The 20,243-nt window shown below is 39.9% G+C and overlaps 1 protein-coding gene and 1 long non-coding RNA gene across 6 annotated transcripts in view; one reads left to right on the forward strand and one right to left on the reverse strand.

Annotated features, from left to right (window-relative positions):
• Positions 1 to 15,731, reverse strand: part of LOC125914520 (uncharacterized) — a 55,705-nt gene extending 39,974 nt beyond the window's left edge. The window contains exon 1 of the long non-coding RNA XR_007455328.1: positions 15,642 to 15,731. This is a non-coding gene — a long non-coding RNA (uncharacterized LOC125914520). The remainder of the gene's footprint in view (positions 1 to 15,641) is intronic.
• HORMAD2 (HORMA domain containing 2) overlaps positions 15,695 to 20,243 on the forward strand; it is a 91,485-nt gene continuing 86,936 nt past the window's right edge. For 4 of the 5 annotated variants that reach the window (XM_049619859.1, XM_049619855.1, XM_049619858.1 and 1 more), the window contains exon 1: positions 15,695 to 16,151. The gene's annotated coding sequence lies outside the window, so the exon portion shown is untranslated. The remainder of the gene's footprint in view (positions 16,152 to 20,243) is intronic. The other variant, XM_049619857.1, reaches the window with a different exon arrangement.

Raw genomic sequence — 20,243 nt, forward strand, 5'->3', positions numbered from 1 at the left:
TCTCTCTCTCTCTCAAAATAAGTAAACTTAAAAAAACAAACATATTTAGAAAGAAAACCAGTAGTGGGGTAGTTTAAATCAGAAAGAGGGTGAGCTAGAAATTAATTGTTCAGGTGCACCTGGGCAGCTCAGTCAGTAGAGCATGCAACTCTTTTTTTAAATGTCTATTTACTTTTGAGAAAGAGAAAGAGAAAGAGAGAGAGAGAGAGAGAGAGAGAGGGGCAGAGTGCGAGTGGGGGGAGGGGCAGAGAGAGAAGGAGACACAGAATATGAAGCAGGCTCCAGACTCTGAGCTATCAGCACAGAGCCTGACACAGGGCTCAAACCCACGAACCGTGAGATCATGACCTGAGCCAAAATCAGACGCTCAACTGACTGAGGCACTCAGGTGCCCCTAGAGCATGCAACTCTTGATCTTGAGGTTGTGAGTTTGAGCCCTACATTGGGTGTAGAGATTATTTTTTTAAAAAAAGAAAGAAATGTTGTTGTTCAGTTTGGGTGTTTCTATAGTAATCAAGACAAGAAGTAGCTGGGACCTGAGCTAGAGTGGTGCCATGAGGATGAAAGGGGTGAATAATAAAAAAAAATTATGTAATTAGGGCTCAGTCAAGCAATCAAATTCAGCTCAGGTCATGATCTTGCGATTCATGAGTTTGAGCCCCATGTTGGGCTCTTTGCTGACAGCTCAGAGCCTGGAGCTTGCTTCAGATTCTGTGTCTCCCTCTCTCTCTGTTCCTCCTCTGCTGTCTCTCTCTTTCAAAAATAAATAAACATTTAAAAAATTATATAATTAAAACTGATCAACCTTGGCAAGTGAATGAATGTGAGACAGAGGGATGGAACAATAAAATAGAATAGTTTTCAAGCAGAGACTTCTATAGCCATACATAACAAAGAATACAGACTTTATAGAATTAGTTCAGGAAAGTCACGAAATAAATAGTGAGCTCTGGTGGGGAGGGCTGATTTTCAGAGTTGCCACATTATATTAAATTGTCCACTTTTCACCAAAAATTACAAGACATGCAAAGAAAGAAGAATTAACCGCCCCCCCAACACACACACAAAGCAGTCAAGAAAAACTGTCCCTGAGCAAGCCCAGACATTGTACTAGACAAAGACTTTAAATCAGTTCATAAAAATGTCTAAGTAACTAAAGAAAACCATGGACTAAAGAACTAAAATGAAGTATGAGAATGATGTCTTACCAAATGGAGAATATTGATGAAGGAATAGAAATTTTATACACATACACAATGTGTCTCTCTCTCACTCTCTCTCTCTCTCTCTCTCTCTCACACACACACACACACACACACACACACACACACACACACTTAGAATTCTGGAGTTAAAAAGTAAATAGCCATGGGGTGCCTAGGTGGCTCAATCAGTTGAGTGTCCAACTTCAGCTCAGGTCATAATCTCATGGTTAGTGAGTTTGAGCCCCATATTGGACTCACTGCTGTCAGCAAAGAGCCTGCTTTGGATCCTCTGTCACCCTCTCTCTCTGCCCCTTCCCTGCTCATTTTCTCTCTCTCTCTCTCTCTCTCTCTCTCTCTCAAAAATAAATAAATATTAAAAAAAGTAAATAGCTGACATAAAAAATTCACTAGAAGGCTCAACAGCAGACTTGAGCTGCAAGAAGAATCAGTGAACATAAAAACAGATCACTTGAGGTTGTCTGGCCTGATCACCAAAAAAATAAATCAACAGACAGAACCTCAGAGGACTGTGGCACACTTTAAAAGTACCAATATATGCATAATGGGAGTCCCAAAGGGGAAGGAAAAAAGAAAAAAAATATTCAAAGAAATAATGGCTGAAAACATCTCAAATTTAATGAAAAACATTAATCTACACATCCCAGCAGCTCAACAAACTCCAAATTGGATAATATGAAAGCGATCTACACTTAGACACATCATAATCAAACTTCTGGTAGTCAAAGACAAGGAGAGAATCTTGAAAGCAATGAAAGGGAAACAAATCATCACATAGAAGGTATCCTGAATAAGGGAAATGAATGATTTTTCATCAGAAACCGTGTTGACCAAAAGGCCATGGGATGGCATATTCAAGGTGCTAGACCATCAAGCTAGACCATTCAAAGACCATCAAGCTAGAATTTATATCCAGAAAAACTATCCTTCAAAAACAAAGGAGAAATTAAGACATTTCTAGATCAACAGCTGGAGAGAGAATCACTCACTATCAAATCTGCTCTACAATAGGGGCACCTGGTGGCTCAGTCAGTTAAGCATCCGACTCTGATTTCAGCTCAGGTCTTGATCTCACAGTTGGTGAGTTTGAGCCCCATAAAGGGCTCTGTGCTCACAGCATGGAGCTTGCTTAGGATTCTCTCCCCCTCTCTCTGCCCCTCCCCTGCTTGCATGTGCGTGCTCTCTCTCAAAATAAATAAACTTAAAAAAAAAAGAATAAAAAAAAATCTGCTCTAAAATAGAAGGAATCCTTCAGACTGAAATGAGAGGACACCAGACAGTACCTTAAATTCATATGGAGAAATAGAAACCACTTTGGTAAAGTAATACACAGACAATTATAAAGAGAACATAAATGTATTTTCTGTTTGTAAGTTGTTTCTCCTATCTGATTTAAAAGACACCTGCAGTAATTATAAAGCTGTGTTGCAGACTTACAACGTTTATGTATAATGTATATGTGTGATGATAACAGCATGAAAGGAGGGAGAGGAAAGGGAGCTACAAATAAGCAAAGCTTTTATAAACTATTGAAATGAACTTGCATTAATCTGAACTAGATTGCTATAAATTAAGATATTAATTGTAATCCCCAGGAAACCACTAAGGTAATAACTCAAAAAATTGTCAAAGAAATGACAATAGCCAAAACAATCTTGAAAAAGTTGGAAAACTCACACTATTGTGATCTCAAAAGTTACCACAAAGAGGTGTGCCTGGGTGGTTCAGTCGGTTAAGCATCCGACTTCAGCTCAGGTCACGATCTCATGGTTCGTGAGTTAGAGCCCCGCATCAGGCTCTGTGCTGACAGGTCAGAGCCTGGAGCCTGCTTCAGATTCTGTGTCTCCCTCTCTCTGCCCCTCCCCTGCTTATGCTCTGTCTCTGTCTCTCTCTCTCAAAAATAAATAAACATTAAAAAAAATTGTTTTAATTTAAAAAAAAGATGTAAAATATGACACGATATATCTAAAGTGTGGAAAGGACAGGACTGAAGAATAGGTTCAAACTTAAAAGGACCATCAACTTAATATAAATTGCTATATGCAGAAGATATTATATACAAACCTAACAATAACTGCAAATCAAAAAACATTAATAAATATGCAAAGAATGAAAGAGAAAAAAATCCAATTATATCACTAAAGAAAACCAGCAAACAATGAAAGAGAGAAAAACAAGGAAGGATCAGAGAAAATGTTTAGAAACAACCACAAAACATGTAAAAAAATGACAATAAATACATATCTATCAGTAATTACTCTGAATGTAAAAGCACCAAATGCTCCAACCAAAAGACATAGAATGACAGAATGGATTAAAAAAGCAAGACCCATCTATATGCTGCCTACAAGAGACTCATTGTAAAACTAAAGACACCTACAGATTTAAAGTAAGGTGATGGAGAAACATTTATCATGCAAATGTATGTCAAAAGAAAACCAGAGTAGCAATACTTACATTGGACAAAACAGACTTTAAAACAAAGACTGTAACAAGATGAAGAAAGGCACTGTATCATAATGAAGGGGACAATCCAACAAAAAGATATAACAATTGTAATTATTTATACACTCAATATAGGAGTACCTAAATACATGAAACAGTTAATAACAAACAAAGAAACTAATTAATAAAAATACAATAATAGTAGAGGACTTTAACACCCCACTTACAGCAACAGACAGATTATGTAAACAGAAAATCAACACAGAAACAATGGCTTTGAATGACACACTGGAGCAGATTGATTTAACAGCTAAATTCACAACATTCCATCCTAAAACAGCAAAATACACATTCTTTTCAAGTGCACACAAAACATTCTCCATAAGAAATAACAAGTTAGGCCATAAAACAGGCCCCAACAAATTCAACAAGATTGAAGTCATACCATTAATTTTTTCTGACCACAATACTATGAAAGTAGAAGTCAACCACAAGGAAAAATTTGGAAAGGCCACAAATACATGGAGGTTAAATAAGATGCTACAAACAAAGAATGGGTTACCCAGGAAATAAGAGAAGAAATAAAAAGTACATGGAAACAAATGAAAATGAAAACACAGTGGTTCAAAACCTTTGTGATGCAATAAAACTGATCTAAGAGGGAAGTTTATAGCAATACAGGCTTAACTCAAGAAGAAAAATCCCAAACAAATAACCTAACCTTACACCTAAAAGAGCTAGAAAAAGAACAAACAAAACTTAAAAACAAAAGAAGGAAGGAAAAAATAAAGATTAGAGCAGAAAGAAATGATATAGGGAAAAAAAACAAAAAACAAAGCAAAACCCAATAGAACAGATCAAAGAAACCAAGAGCTGGGCCTCTGGGGGGAAAAAAAATCAAAACTGGTAAACGTTTAACCAGACTTATCAAGAAAAAAAGAGAAAGAATCCAAATAATAAAATCACAAATGAGAGACAAGAAATAACAACCAACACCACAGAAATTCAAACAAGTACAACAGAATATTATTTTTAAAAGTATATGCCAATAAACTGGACAACCTAAAAGAAATAAATTGCTAGAAATCTATAAGCTACCAAAACTGAAACAATAAGAAATAGAAAATTTGAACATACTGATTACCAGCAAAGAAATTGAGTCAGTAATCAAAAAGTTCCCAACAAACAGAAGTCCAGGACCAGATGGCTTCAAAGGTGAATTCTACCAAATATTTAAGGAAGAGTTAATACCTATTCTTCCTAAATTATTCCAAAAAATAGAAAATGAAGGAAAACTTCCAAATTTATTGTATGAGGCCAGCATTACCCTGATACCAAAACCAGATAAACACACCACAAAAAAAAGAGAACTACAGACCAGTATCTCTGACGAATACAGATGCAAAAATCCTCAACAAAATACTAGCAACCGAATCCAGCAATATATTAAAAAAATTATTCACCACAATCAAGTGGGATTTATTCTTGGGTTGCAAGGTGGTTCAATAATTGCAAATCAATGTGATATATCACATCAAAAAGAGAAAGGATAAGAACCATATGACCATTTTAAGAGATGCAGAAAAAGCATTTAACAAAGTACAAGATCCATTCATCATAAAAACCTTCAACGAAGTAGGTTTAGAGGGAATATACCTCAACATAATAATGACCATATATGAAAACCCCACAGCTAACATCATCTTCAATAGGGAAAAACAGAGAACCTTTCCCGTAAGGTGAGGAATAAGGCAAGGATGTCTACTCTCACCACCCTCATTCAACATAGTGTTGGAAGTACTATGCAATCAGACAACAACAACAAAAATAAAAGGCATCTAAATCAGTAACAGAGAAATAAAACTTTCACTATTTGTAGATGACAGGATATTCTACATAGAAAACCCTATGGGGCACCTGGTTGGCTCAGTCAGTTAAGTGTCCAACTCTTGATTTCAGCTCAGGTCATGATCTCACAATTTGTGAGATCAAGCCCTGCATCAGACTCTGAGCTGACAGTGCGGATCCTGCTTGGGATTCTGTCTCTTCCTCTCTCTCTGCCCCTCCCCCACTCATGCAAACCACTCTCTCTCTCAAAATAAATAAATAAACATTAAAAAAAAAAAAAGAAAACCCTAAAGACTCCAACAAAAAACTACTAGAACTGATAAATGAATTCAGTTAAAACCACAGGATAAAAAATCAACGTACAGAAACTTATCGTATTTCTATTCACCAATAATGAAGCAGCAGAAAGAGAATTTAAGGAATCAATTTCATTTACAATTGCACCAAAAATAATAAGATGCCTAGGAATAAACCTAACCAAAGTGGTGAAAGATCTGTACTCTAAAAACGATAAAACACTGATGAGAGAGATTGAAACAACACAAAGAAATGGAAAGATATTCCATGCTCATGGATTGGAAGAACAAATAGTGTTAAAATGTCTATACTACCCAAAGCGATCTACACATTTAATGCAATCCCTATCAAAATACCAACACCATTTTTCACAGAACTAGAATAAACAATCTTCAAATTTGTATGGAATCACAAAAGACCCCAAATAGCCAAAACAATCTTTAAAAACAAAAGTAAAGCATCACAATTGTAGACTTCATGTTATATTACAAAGCTGTATAGTCAAAACAGTATGGTACTGGCATAGAAACAGACACACAAGTCAATGGAACAGAATAGAAAATCCAGAAATAAACCCACAATTATATGGTCAATTAATCTTCAACAAAGCAGGAAAGAATATCCAACGGGAAAAAGTCTCTTCAACAAATGGTGTTGGGAAAACTAGACAGCAACATGCAAATGAATAAAACTGGACCACTTTCTTACATTATCCACAAAAGTAAATTTAAAATGGATTAAAGGCCTAAATGTGAGACCTGAAATCATAAAAATCCTAGAAAAGAGTAAAGGCAATAATTTCTGTGACATCAACTGTAGCAACTTTTTTTCTACATAGGTCCCCTGAAACAAGGGAAACAAAAGCAAAGAAGTATTCGAACTACATCAAAATAAAAAGTTTCGGGGCGCCTGGGTGGCTCAGTCGGTTGAGCGGCCGACTTCGGCTCAGGTCACGATCTCGCGGTCCGTGAGTTTGAGCCCCGCGTCGGGCTCTGTGCTGACAGCTCGGAGCCTGGAGCCTGTTTCGGATTCTGTGTCTTCCTCTCTCTGCCCCTCCCCCGTTCATGCTCTGTCTCTCTCTGTCTCAAAAATAAATAAACGTTAAAAAAAAAAAAAATTAAAAAAAAAAAAAAAGCTTCTACACAAGAAACAATCAACAAAACCAAAAGACAACCTACAGTATGGGAGAATCTATTTGCAAATGACATATCCGATAAAGGGTTAGAATCCAAAATATATAAAGAACTTAATAAAACTCAATACCCCAAAACCAAATAATCCAAATAAAAAATGGGCAGAGGACATGAACAAACATTTAGCCAAAGAAGACATCCAGTTAGCCAACAGACATATGAAAAGATGTTATCATCACTTGCCATCAGGGAAATGCAAATCAAAACTACAATGAGATATCACCTCACACCTGTCAGAATGGCTAAAATCAACAACACAAGTTGGCAAGGATATGGAGAAAAGGGAACCGTTTTGCACTCTTGGTGGGAATGCAAACTAGTGCAGCCACTATGGAAAACAGTATGGATGTTTCTCAAAAAGTTAAAAATAGGGGCACCTGGCTGGCTCCATGCATAAAGCATGCAAGTCTTGATCTCAGGGTTGTAAGCTCAAGCCCCATATTGGATATAGAGATTACTTAAAAATAAAATCTTAAAAAAAAAAGTTAAAAATAGAACTACCCTATGATCCAGCAACCACATTACTATTTACCCAAAGAATACAAAAACACTAACTCAAAGGGATACATACATGCACTCCTGTGTTTACTGCAGCATTATTTACAATAGACAAACTAGGGAAGCAGCCCGTATCCATTGATAGATGAACAGATTAGGAAGATGTGGTGTATATGTGTATATACATATATACGCATGCGCACACCCAATGGAATATTATTCAGTCATAAAAAAGAATGACATCTTGCCATTTGCAAACAACATGGATGGAGCTAGAGAGTATAAAGCTAAGTGAAATAAGTCAGTTAGAGAAAGATGAATACCATGATTTCACTCATATGTGGAATTTAAGAAACAAAACAAACGAGCAAAAGGGGGGAAAAAGAGAGACAAGTCAAAAAACAGACTCTTAACTATAGAGAACAAACTGATAGTTACAGAAGGGAGGTGGGGGGGAGAGATGGGTGAAATAGGTGATGGGGATTAAGAAGTGCACTTGTCATGAGGAGCACCAGGTGATTAAAATAAAGACTTAAAAAAATTTGGGGGGGTGCCCACGGAGAGCACAGCAGGGGAGAGGCAGAGAGAAGGGGACAGAGGATCTAAAGCAGGCTCTGTGCTGACAGACAGACAGACAACAGTGAGCCTGATGTAGGGCTCCAACTCACAAACCACGAGATCATGACCTGAGCCAAAGTTGGACACTCAACCAACTGAGCCACCCAGGTGCCCCGATTAAAAAAAAAACTTAAAAAAATGTTTTTATTCTTTTTTCCACATGCTCACCAGCACTTGTTATTTGTCTTTTTGATACTAGCCATTCCAACCCATGTGAAGGTGATATCTTATTGTGGTTTTGATTTGCATTTCCCTGATGACTGGAGTTGTTGAGCATTTTTTCATGTGTCTCTTGGCCACCTGTATATTTTTTTTGGAAAATGTATATTCAGGAGGATTTTTTTTTTAATTTTTACTTTAGGTAGGCTCCATGCCCAATGTGAGGCTCTAACTCATGACCCTGAACTCAAGAATCACGTGTTCTAGAGGTGTCTGGGTGGCTCAGTCAGCTAAGCATCTGACTTTAGCTGAGGTCATGATCTCGTGATTTGTCAGTTTGAGCCCTGTGTCAGGCTCTGTGCTGACAGCTTGGAGCCTGGAGCCTGTTTCAGATTCTGTGTGTGTGTGTCTTTCTCTCTGCTCCTCCCCAACCTGCACTCTGTCTCTCTCAAAAATAAATAAACATTAAACACAACAAAACAGAGTCACACAGTCTACTGACAGAGCCAGCCAGGCACCCCAGGAGGATTATTCTTAATAGCCAAAAAGTGGAAACAAGCCAAATGTCCATCAACTGATGAACAGATAAACAAAATGTGGTATATCCACCAACGGAATATTGTTCAGCCATAAAAAGAAATGAAGTGTTGATATGATACATGCTACAACATGAATATCACACTTTAATTTTTATACTAAATGAAAGAAACCAGACACAAAAGACTATATATTGTATGATTCCATTTATGTGAAATATCCAGAACAGTCAAATCCATAGAGGCAAAAAGTAGATTAATGGTTTATAGGGGCTAGGGGAGAAAGAAATGAGGAGTCATTGCTGAGCATGGGGTTTCTTTTTGGGGTGATAAAAATGTTCTGATTTAGTGGTGATTATACCACTCTATATAAATATGATAAAAAACACTGATTACACTTTAAAGTGGTGAATTTTATGTATATGTAAATAAAAGGTAAATTTCATTATTTTTTGTTTCTTTTTAATTTTTTTAATGTTTATTTATTTTTGAGAGAGAGACAGACAAAGTGTGAGCAGGGGAGGGGCAGAGAGAGACCCACGAGCTGTGAGATCATGACCTGAGCCAAAGTTGGACACCTGACTGACTGAGCCACCCAGGTGCCCCCCCCCTTTTTTTAAATTTACTTTTTGAGAAAGATATAAAGAGTGAGGAGAGGAGAAGCAGAGAGAGAAGGTGACAGAATCCCAAGTAGGCTCCATGCTATCAGCACAGAGCCCGATGTGGGGCTCAAATTCACGAACTGTGAGATCATGACGTGAGCTGAAACCAAAAGTCAGATGCTTAACCGACTGAGCCACCCAGGTGTCCCAATGAAAGGTACATTTTAAAGAGAGGATGGTTTTCTGTACATACGCTATACTTGAAAAAAAGGTAACAAAAAAAGATAATGATTTCAAATTAGGATAAATGGAAAAATAATACTAACAACAAAAACAGGAAATTTGCAATGCAACCTTTTCAAAGATCAACTAACTCCATTAGGCATAATTTGAACACATCCAGTTCATCACTGGGATATTTGGGGTTCTTCAACATCTATGCATTCATTCAATGTGTGTTTATTATGTCTTATGTCTAGGCACTCTTCAAAAAATAAAGGGAGAGGAATGTCCACAGAGGATTGATAAGGTGATATTTTGAATTCTTCCAATGCCTCTTACTACAGTAAATCTTTCTGCTCTGTGCACTAATGTGACCAAGATTAACATAGCCCCAAACTCCTGGCATATTTGAAAATATGACTTTCACAGGAATCTGGCTTTCTGGGAGTTTTGTTAGGTGTGAGTCACAGTAAATCTCTAAATGAGGTCTTCTTGAAATTCTTTCTCCCTTCCATTTTTTTTAATTTTTTTTTTTTTTACATTTATTTATTTTTGAGAGACAGAGTGAGACAAAGTGAGAATGGGGGAGAGGCGGAGAGAGAGGAAGACACAGGATCGGAAGCAGGCTCCAGGCTCTGAGCTGTCAGCACAGAGCCCGATGCGGGGCTCAAACCTACAGACCGTGAGATCATGACCTGGGTCGAAGTTGGACGCTCAACCAACTGAGCCACCCAGGCGCCCCCTCCCTTCCATTTTTAAAAGCTATGTACGTACGTGATTTTCCTGTTAATGTCTTACTCACTTTCCACTTGTTAAATCTTTCTCTTGGCAGAAAGAAATTGCTTTTTGTTTGTTTGTTTGTTTTTTGAGAAGAGATAGAAAAGCCTGCATTGGGGGCACCTGGCTGGCTCAGTCAGTAGCACATGTGACTCCTGATCTGTGTGTCACGAGTTCAAACCCCATGCTGGATGTAGAGATTACTTAAAAAAAAAAAGAAAGAAAGAAAAAGAAAGAAAGAAAGAAAGAGAGAAAGAAAGAAAAAGAAAGGAAAATAAAGGGGCAATAATTTAAATAAAAAGAGAAATAAAGAACATCTTGCCTCAAATGTCTTATATTTGCATTCAATTTGTGCTAAGATTAAGATCATAAGTATTCTGAATCTTAAATTAATAACCTTCTCAACCAGAGGTCATTAATACACATTTATCACTGAGTTAGTATAAATTAAAGGAAGAAAAAAAGCCTCTCAAAGGGCTGAGGCTGCACTATGGTCTCACAGGAGTTCTAAACCTTTTTTGTGGTAACTGTCACGTTCCAAGCATCAAAATGTGTAGAAATAAAGGGTTTCAAAATACAGGCTGTCAGTACTGTGGTAAATTTTGAACATCACCTCATCTCAGATCTCTATGAAGATGTACCAAGTAGCAGTTACGAAAAACCAGTTTAAAATCTATTTCATTTGAAATCTTTCCTATTAAATGATAAACATTAGGAAGTATAACATCATTTTACATGTCACCAAAACTCCTTAGTCAGCAGAAAAGAGAAACAAGTAGCCAAATAGAACATTTCTATAATGTTTCAGAATTATTACCTGCCCTGACATCATTTCTTAGGGCATTCAAGCAGGCAGCAACATGTCCCTTATAGCCACTGTCATTTCCTATTCCAATTCATTAAACACTAAGTTTTCCTCAGAAACATACAACCCACATGAAGATTCTTCTGCCAGTCAGAAAAGATCAATTCAAAGGATGTAGAAATCAATATGCAACTCTGAATGGCCATGAAGGCCGTGATAAATTGTCACCTACACATGGAATTGTATTTTGTAAGTAGCCAGGGTATGGGCAGAAGCAGCAGAAGCTTATAATAAAACCTTATAGTTGGACTTATTTCATTTTGAAAGGCCTATTTCATACTGACTGGCTTCTCTTTAGCTGCCAAAGAATGGATCAAGTTCAAAAGTTAAAGCCACGTTGGTAATCCTTTCTATTTGTCTTTCTCTCTAAAAATTACCCTAAATAAGTTAGGCAATATAGCTAGCTTACACATAGAGGCTTGATTCAAAATTTTAGTTCTTGGGTGCCTGGGTGGCTCAGTCAGTTAAGCATCTGACTTCAGCTCAGGTCATGATCTCATGGTTCATGAGTTTGAGGCCTGCGTCAGGCTCAGAGCCTGGAGTCTACTTCAGATTCTGTGTCTCCCTCTCCCTGCCCCTCCCCTGCTCTTGCTATCTCTCTCTCAAAAATAAAATAAAAACATTAAAAAAAAAAAAAAACACTTCAGTTCTCTAAATCATTTTGTTTCTCTTCTCAGTGACACTTAAAATTCTGGGACTCCAGAGTCACATTCATAAAAACATTTATAAACACCACTGACAATAATTAATTAACTAAAAATCTCATGGCTACTATATGCCCCAATGGAGACCAGAATAAAATAACAACATAATGTGGAAATAAGGGCTTGAAATAATGCAGCTGGCACTCTCCTCTTAACTATGAATGAGGCATTTGGGATTGTTAAGGTAACATCCAGCTTTCAGAAGCATGCTGCTACCAGGAATGGAAAAAAAGAATCTTACACCTCCTTTTCTTTCCTAGTTCTAAAGTGGTGGGCAAAATGTCTGCTTTTACCGGTTTGAAATTGTCTAACCATTGCCAAAGAATGAGCAAAGGAAATTATATATACATGTTCTCCTCCTAAAATGTTACCTTCTTTGTGAAGCTGTCTTGATTCATTATTTAGAATGCATAGCTTCCTTTTCTACATTCCATCTTATAATTTATACTTCCATTAATATAGCATTAATATTTTCTATGTGAGTAATGTGTTTACAGGTATTCTTACTAAACTGTGAACTTCCACAGCTCAGAGACCAAATTATTATCTCTCTGGTCCCCACAATGCCAAGCGAAGTGCTTTACAAATAGCAGGTATAAAATAAATGCTTGATGAATGAATGCATATGGTGGTGTTAGCTTTATGAAGATTGTAAGTTATGATTTTAAGAATTCTAATAAAAGTTGAAAGTAAAGAGGATAAAGAAACCACACTTTACTCTTAATTTCTCCCTCCACCCCAATTTCTTTTCTCTGTATTTGGTATCACGATTGTGTACACTGAAAAGGGAAATGCATCTAGAGATGTCCTCTTGAAAATATATTTTATATTCAATATGTCTATTTTTGACAACCTTCATGTAAACCATCTTTCGGAGAAGACTTCCAAGCTTAAACTGAACTTGATGGGGAAAGTTCCAATCTGTCAGACATTTATCTATTCCCTGTGACTAAAAGTGCTGTCAGATGCCTCAGAAAAAAAAAATCCAAAATCCTAACAGCTGAGAGGATGCCACAAGACTCTACTAACCAGGTGCTGCCTAGTTAAAATAATCAAGAAGGTAAAAGAAGGAACCCTGAATTTAACTGAGAAGGAAAAATGGTCTTTAGCTCTCAAAAAACAAAGGTCTAACCAGAGACTGATTAATGAGGAGTGACAACTGTTTCAGGAACACAGAGTAAAAGGAAACATACATGTCTAAAGAGTGATAGGCAAGGAAAGTCATCTCAAATAAGATTCCCCTTCCCCACCTTATTTTAATTTGTTTCACATGTTATTTTTCTACTGGATACAGGGTTTGGCCAAACTTTAACTGGTTATTTGGAAATTTATACACAACGATCAATTTCTCCCACAATGTACATTTTTCCTTCCAAAACAAACAAGGTACTTTGCTCTGACAGGGACAATTTCCAATCTCTAATCACTGAAAGGTACAAGAGAAGATGGGTAATCGTTTGAATATCATACACTTTTGAGCTCATTAGGCCATTATCCCCAGGGTAGATTTAATCAAAAGATGAAGGATACAAGCTCAAAAGCTTTTAGTTGACAAGAAGCAGGTCTTTGGCTTGGGATTTTCATGTTTGAGCTCTAAGTCATGTTCACAGAAAAGGAATAAGAAACTAGGTTGGCTGGAGATTAGAAAAGAGACTTGAAAGAAAGGTGTGAGACTTGTGACTTGGTGTCTTAACAAGCTTGAGGACTTTGCACAAATTACTTAAGCTCTCATCCCTAAAGTACCTTCCTCCCTTCCCCTTCCCCTTCCCTTCCTCTCTCTCTCTCTCTCTCTCTCTCTCTCTCTCTCTCTCTCTCTCACTTGTGATGGGGGGGCGGGGAGTGGAGAGGGAGAATCTCTGTGCTGAGTGTTGAGCCTGAGACAGAGTTCCATCCCACAATCCTGGGATCACAAAAAAGTTGAAATAAAAAGTCAAGGCTCAACCGACTGAGCCACCCAGGTGTCACTAAATTGATAATTTCTAAAGCCCCCAGTGTTCCTATCAATTTTTAATTGTCTAATATTGTTCCTTAAAGTCATAGATTGGTTCATTCAACTATATGAATACCTTCAGTGAACTTTATAAAGGACAGTTTCTGCCCTCAAGGAGTGGATAAGTCAGTGGGAAGAGTGAAGAATTTAGTCACAGCTTCTAGGCGTTCATTCTTCCATTCAAGTTCTAAACAAAGGTCACAAGGAGCCCAGCAGGGAATGAGAACGGAAAGGAGTAGGAGAAACTCCACAGACGTACTTAGGAGGAAGAGAGGGTTATATATTTCCATCCTCCAATGTTTATTGAGTGATCACTGTGTACCAGGCACTGGGATGGTCACTAGACATCCAGGAGTGACCCAGACGGATGAGAACTCTACTACGGCTTACTGTATTCTAGGTGGTAAAGAAAAACAGATTAACAAATAAATGAAATCCAGATTGTGATACGTTTGAGGAAGGAAAAGTAGTAATGAGAGGTAATAACTGCATTTGCGAGCAGGGTGGAGAGAGAGAAACTTTCATTAGCACAGGGAAGAGGGGGAAAGCTCTTTGCATAGTTACCAAAGCTGAGACTTGAGGGCAGATGAGAATGAGAACAGCTACCACGGAGGGACTAGTGGTCCCCCCAGATGGAAGCTGGTAAATACTGACGATGGAAAGGGCTGGAGCAGAGAGACCATCTGCCAGGCTGGAGCTTAAAGACAATTACTTCTGGAAAGTTTGGGATTAAATCAGTTGATCTCAACCAAGGGCGATTTTGCATTTGACCACATCTGGAGACATTTTGGGCTATCACAATTTGGCAGGGAGAGGATGAGAAAACCTGCACTTGGGGCACCTGTGTGGCTCAGTCGGTTGAAGCCCAGACTCTTGATTTTGCTTCAGGTCATGTTCTCACGGTCGTGGGGTCCAACCCTGGGTCCAGTTCTGCCCTGAACGGGAAGCCTGCTTGGGATTCTCTCACTCCCTCTCTCTCTCTCTCTCTCTGCCCCTCCCCTGCTCGCACAGGCTCTCTCAAAATAAATAAATAAACGTTAAAAAAAAAAAAAAAACTACGCTAAAGAACAATTTTAGCCCAAATTATGGCTTAGTCATTATGTTATAAACTCATGTTTTTACCAACTGGTATCTTTTTTTCCTTCACTGCAGAAACAAAGTAAAACTAGGTTTCAAGTGACCCCATGCTTCCTTTACCCATTTTCTAAGAAATCGCATTGCAGAGGTTCAAAGGACTTCACGAACCTTAGAAAAGCTCCACAAGGCACTGAGTATGTCCCTGAACGCGTGAGAAAGGATCTGAGGAGACCAACACCCGACTGCTTACGGGGATCACCTCGCTGAGGTTTCATTTGCGTAATTACAAATCAACGTTCGAAATAACGCAAAGTTGGGTCTATGCTAGGAAAGAAGTGAGATACCCTCAAGGATGAAAACGTCTGTCTCTAGACCTGTAGCTCCCGCTTCCAGGTTGACAGCCGTCCCCAAAAGCTCTAGATGCTTCTCCCTCATCCCACTCTGCAGTGGCCTCAGGCCTCTCTGTCCGCCTCATCCCCCCCCCCCCCTCCCCGGCCTTCAGTCCCGGTCCCAGGCACGCAATAAAAAGCGGTCCTCCGGGCTTTAACCCAGCACCGCCCGCGTCGGCCTCCCCGCCGCCGCCTCACCTGGGCCGGCAGGCGTCTCCTCAGCAAGCCCCGCGGCGGGCTGTCCTCGACGTGCCGGCTGCGCAAGCCGAGTGGTCCTGAACGGAAGGGCCCGTCGGTGTTCGCGTGCGGCGCCGCGAGCCAGGCACGGGTTCCTCAGGCCCGGGAGCGCGTGGCCAGCCTTCGGAAGGGCGAGAAGGCGGCAGAAGAGACGCGGCGCCGGCGACCGGGGGGCATGTGGCGGGGAACCCAGAGCGAAGGAGGCCAGGCGCGGACGACGCCGGCGCCGAGGGGGCAGGGATCTCCAGGGGGCCGTTAGCAGCCTCTGGCAGCTTTTTGCATATTCATGAAGCCGAACAAGGCGGGCCGCCCGGGCTTGACTTGGAGAGGTTATGAATTATTCATGAGTAAGAGTCTCTCGCCCCACCCAGAAAGGCGTCGTTGACTATTCATGAGCCCGAAAGGGTTTGGGCTCGAAAAGGCCGTTGGGCATCCTTCTGAGAGATCTGAGAGAGACCTCGAGGAGCTGAGGTGAGGGCTGTGCAGAGGCAAGGTGCCCGGAGAAAGAGGGCGCTTGAGCATTGTTACTTCCGTGTTCTTAGGTTAATTTTTTTTTTCCTTTCCTTTTACTTGAGGCTTTAAGTTTGATTTGAAAGTATTTCGCTGAGCCCCGAAGTACCCTGAGGAGAAGCGGGAAGGCGGGGGGGGGGGGGGGGGGGGGGGGGGGGGGGAAAAAAAAAAAAAAAGAGCTTGAAAAAAACCCCCCCCCCCCCCCCCCCCCCCCCCCAGGGCTCCGTTTTAAAAATTTTCGCAAAAACCAGAAAAAAAAAAAAAAAAAAAAGAGTGGCGATAATTGTAGTGTGAACACCAAAGTAGCTATTGAATTCAGATTTCGGTGGAAAAGGAGGATTGAGTCTTGGTGAGGAAGCTGCAAGGGTAATCAGCGGCCAGTCAGGATGGGGCGGGGTGGGGGAGTGCGTTGGGTGTGGAGCTTTGGGGGTGAATTTAGCTAGGTCAGGTTTTCTCCAGACATGGAGGTGTTCTGCCAGAATCAGTCCTTGCCAGAATCATCAGGAGATGACAGAGCTGGGGATGGGTCCGCACGGAATGACCTTGACTCCTTTTCCACCTTAACCGGGACGTGCCTTTAATCTCCGTGGACTTTAGTTCCCCAAACAGTACAGAGGAGAAAGTGTCTTGAAACGCGAGATTAGCCAATCACCGACGTGTGTTCGGATGTGCAGAGCATGGGAGGGGGTGTGCGGTACATCATGTACTCGCTGGTGAAAATGAAGATAAAGCTGGGTGCTTGCCCCTAAAGGAATTTTCTTTCTTTCTTTTTCTTAATATCTATTTTGAGAGAAAGCGAAAGAAAGCGAGTAGGGGAGGGGCAGAGAGAAAAGGGGAGCGAGAATCCCAAGCAGGCTCTGCGCAGTGAGCACAAAGCCCAACGGTTCTCATGACCTGGGCAGAAATGATGAGTCCCTCTCTTAATGAAGTGAACCACCCAGGCGCCTGCCCCTATAGGAATTTTTTATTTAATTAGGCTGAGAGTCTAATGTCTCCCCCATTAGAGCATCATCAATCTCTTGCCATGTGAACAGTATTATTTTACATCACTGTAATCCTAGATGATGACTGGCACATTGTGGTCACCCAGTAAATGTTGAATGAATGAATAATTGAAATAGCCTGAAGAAGATATTAAAAAACCAAAATAGCATGTACAAATACCCAGTTAATATAGTGGAAACCATTTGTTCTGAGTGAGCTGGGAGAAGAAATTACCAGAGCCAAATGGGATTTATTAAAATGGTGAATGATAATTTGTGGAAGCAAATTCTGTGAAACCTCTGAGTAACTGGGTGACCTTTGACAAACCAAGTTCTTAAAAAAAATTTTTTTTAAAATGTTTATTTATTTCTGAGAGAGGGAGAATGCAAGTATGTGAGCAAGGGAGGGCAGAGAGACAGAGAGGGAGATAGAATCCGAAGCAGGCTCTGCACTGTGGGGCTTGAACTCACCAACCATGAAAGAGATCAAGACCTGAGCTGCAGTTGGACACTCAACCGACTGAGCCACCCAGGTGCCTCAATAAACCAAGTTCTTTTGTTGAACTTCGTTTTCCTCTTCTCTATTGTCAAAATCCATGACCCATTTTGTGTTTTTTTTTTAATTTTTTTTTAACATTTTATTTATTTTTGAGACAGAGAGAGAGAGAGCATGAACAGGGGAGGGTCAGAGAAAGAGGGAGACACAGAATCCGAAACAGGCTCCAGGCTCTGAGCTGTCAGCACAGAGCCCGACGCGGGGCTCGAACCCACAGACCGCGAGATCATGACCTGAGCCGAAGTCGGACGCTCAACCGACTGAGCCACCCAGGCGCCCCTCCATGACCCATTTTGAATTAATATTTGTATACAGTGTGAAATTTAGGTTGAGGGTTTGTTTTGTTCTTTTTTTTTGGGAGGGGGGGTTGTTCAGCCTATGCATGTCCTATTGTTCCAGTACTATTTGTTAAAAAGACTATCTTTCCTCCACTAAATTGACTTTCCTTTTCTTTAAAGTGAAGAGATTGGATTATCTGTAGAGGATGTGTCCTTTCCCTTCCAATTCTATGTTGCTGAGCCCATTTAGGTCAAAATGTACTTCCTTTCAGTAAAGCCATCCTTCCAATCAGGCAAGAAAGATCATCTAGTTGCATTTATTAGAATCCAGCTATTCGATATTACTCATTTGAGAGAAAGGGGATTTGTTGGGAAAAAATGGTTTTGGAAGATTGAGAAAGATGGGTGGGGAGTGTTAGGAAATCAACTATTATTGTCTTTGGGCAAACATAATAAAACTGGTTTTTGCTTCACTCACAATGGCCAAAGAAGGAAAAAAGTGGCTTAGGCTTTAATGCGCTGAACAGTAGCTGGTTAATCTTTATCTGAATCTTGGATTCACACATAAAAGGGTAAAACAGTAAGCAATTGTGTCACCATTTTAAATAGGGCAGTTGAGATGTAGGTCAAGAGGTAAGCCTAGCATGAGTCTTTATCTGAGAAAGCACAGAAATCTTTTCTCTTTCTCAAGATCATAATTCTTGTCACAGAGTAGACAAGCATAAAAATGAAAGATATTGATGCCCTGTGAAGTTTCAGATGTTTGTGGGTCAAATATGCAAGCAAATATATAAGTGAAAGACATTTGAAAGTTAGAGTTCTGTTCTTCAAATCCATAGTTATGAAATCTCTCCTAGGTTTTTAGATAATGAGTTAGAACAAGGTGATAAAAAAACAATCAGAGTTATTCTCTAAGAGTGCATTATGTGTAGTGTCATACCTCCTGGGGCTGTTAGCTTGTGAGCTTTCAAAATTAAGCAGAGTTTGTACTTGAATAGGAGACTTCCACAAAACACCTGCTCAAAGGGAAAACAACAGTAACAACAGAATAGTTAGAGGTTGAAAAGAGCCTCGCTATTAAAAAAAAAAAAAATTAGATACATTTTGCCTTCCTAAAGCGAACTCATTCTAGAAAAACAGAAAAAGACACAAAGACACTACTGTATTTAGAAATAAGCAAGCAAGCCCAACAACTAGGAAGGCACTGGTAGTGCATAATTTTATTTATTTACCTATATTTATTTATTTTGAGAGAGAGAGAGAGAGCATGCATGAAATGTGGGGGAGGGGCAGAGGGAAGAGAGAGAGAGAGAATCTTTTTTTAAATTTTTTTTTTTCAACGTTTTTAATTTATTTTTGGGACAGAGAGAGACAGAGCATGAACGGGGGAGGGGCAGAGAGAGAGGGAGACACAGAATCAGAAACAGGCTCCAGGCTCCGAGCCATCAGCCCAGAGCCTGACGCGGGGCTCGAACTCACGGACCGCGAGATCGTGACCTGGCTGAAGTCGGACGCTTAACCGACTGCGCCACCCAGGCGCCCCGAGAGAGAGAATCTTAAACAGACTCCGTGCCCAGAGCAGAGCTTGACGTGGGGCTCCATCTCATGACTATGAGATCACAATCTGAGCTGAAATCAAGAGTTGAACACTTAATGGATTGAGCCACCTAGCTTCCTGGGTAGTGCATTATTTTAGGTGGGATGAAAGCAAAAAGGGATTTTATTTTGGGGAGTCATTGTAGAAAAACCCCTAAATTGTGAGTCAGAGTTTCTTGAGTTTTATTCTCAGTTCTACCACTAAATGTTTGATTGACCCTAAGTCAGTTGACTTCTCTGGACCTTGATTTCCTCATCTAGAAAATTAGATGTTTGGAGTAGATGACATTCAAAGTTCCTTCTACCTATTAATATTAATATTCTGTAATTCTTTTCTAGATGCTTAATTCTTCCTTGTTCTTGTAGTATCTCTATTGATTCAGGAGATACTTATTGAGCATCTATTTTGTTTCAATACTGTAATCGTGCTGAGGATTCAAGAATGAAGTAAAGCAGGGGCGCCTGAGTGGCTCAGTCGGTTGAGTGTTCGACTTCAGCTCAGGTCACGATCTCGCAGTTTGTGAGTTCGAGCCCTGCGTGCTCTGTGCTGATGGCTCAGAGCCTGGAGCCTGCTTTGGATTCTGTGTCTCCCTGTCTTTCTGCCCCTCCCACGCTCATTCTCTGTCTCTCTCCGTCTTTC

The sequence above is a fragment of the Panthera uncia genome, assembly GCF_023721935.1.
Source record: "Panthera uncia isolate 11264 chromosome D3 unlocalized genomic scaffold, Puncia_PCG_1.0 HiC_scaffold_8, whole genome shotgun sequence".
NCBI lineage: Eukaryota > Metazoa > Chordata > Mammalia > Carnivora > Felidae > Panthera > Panthera uncia.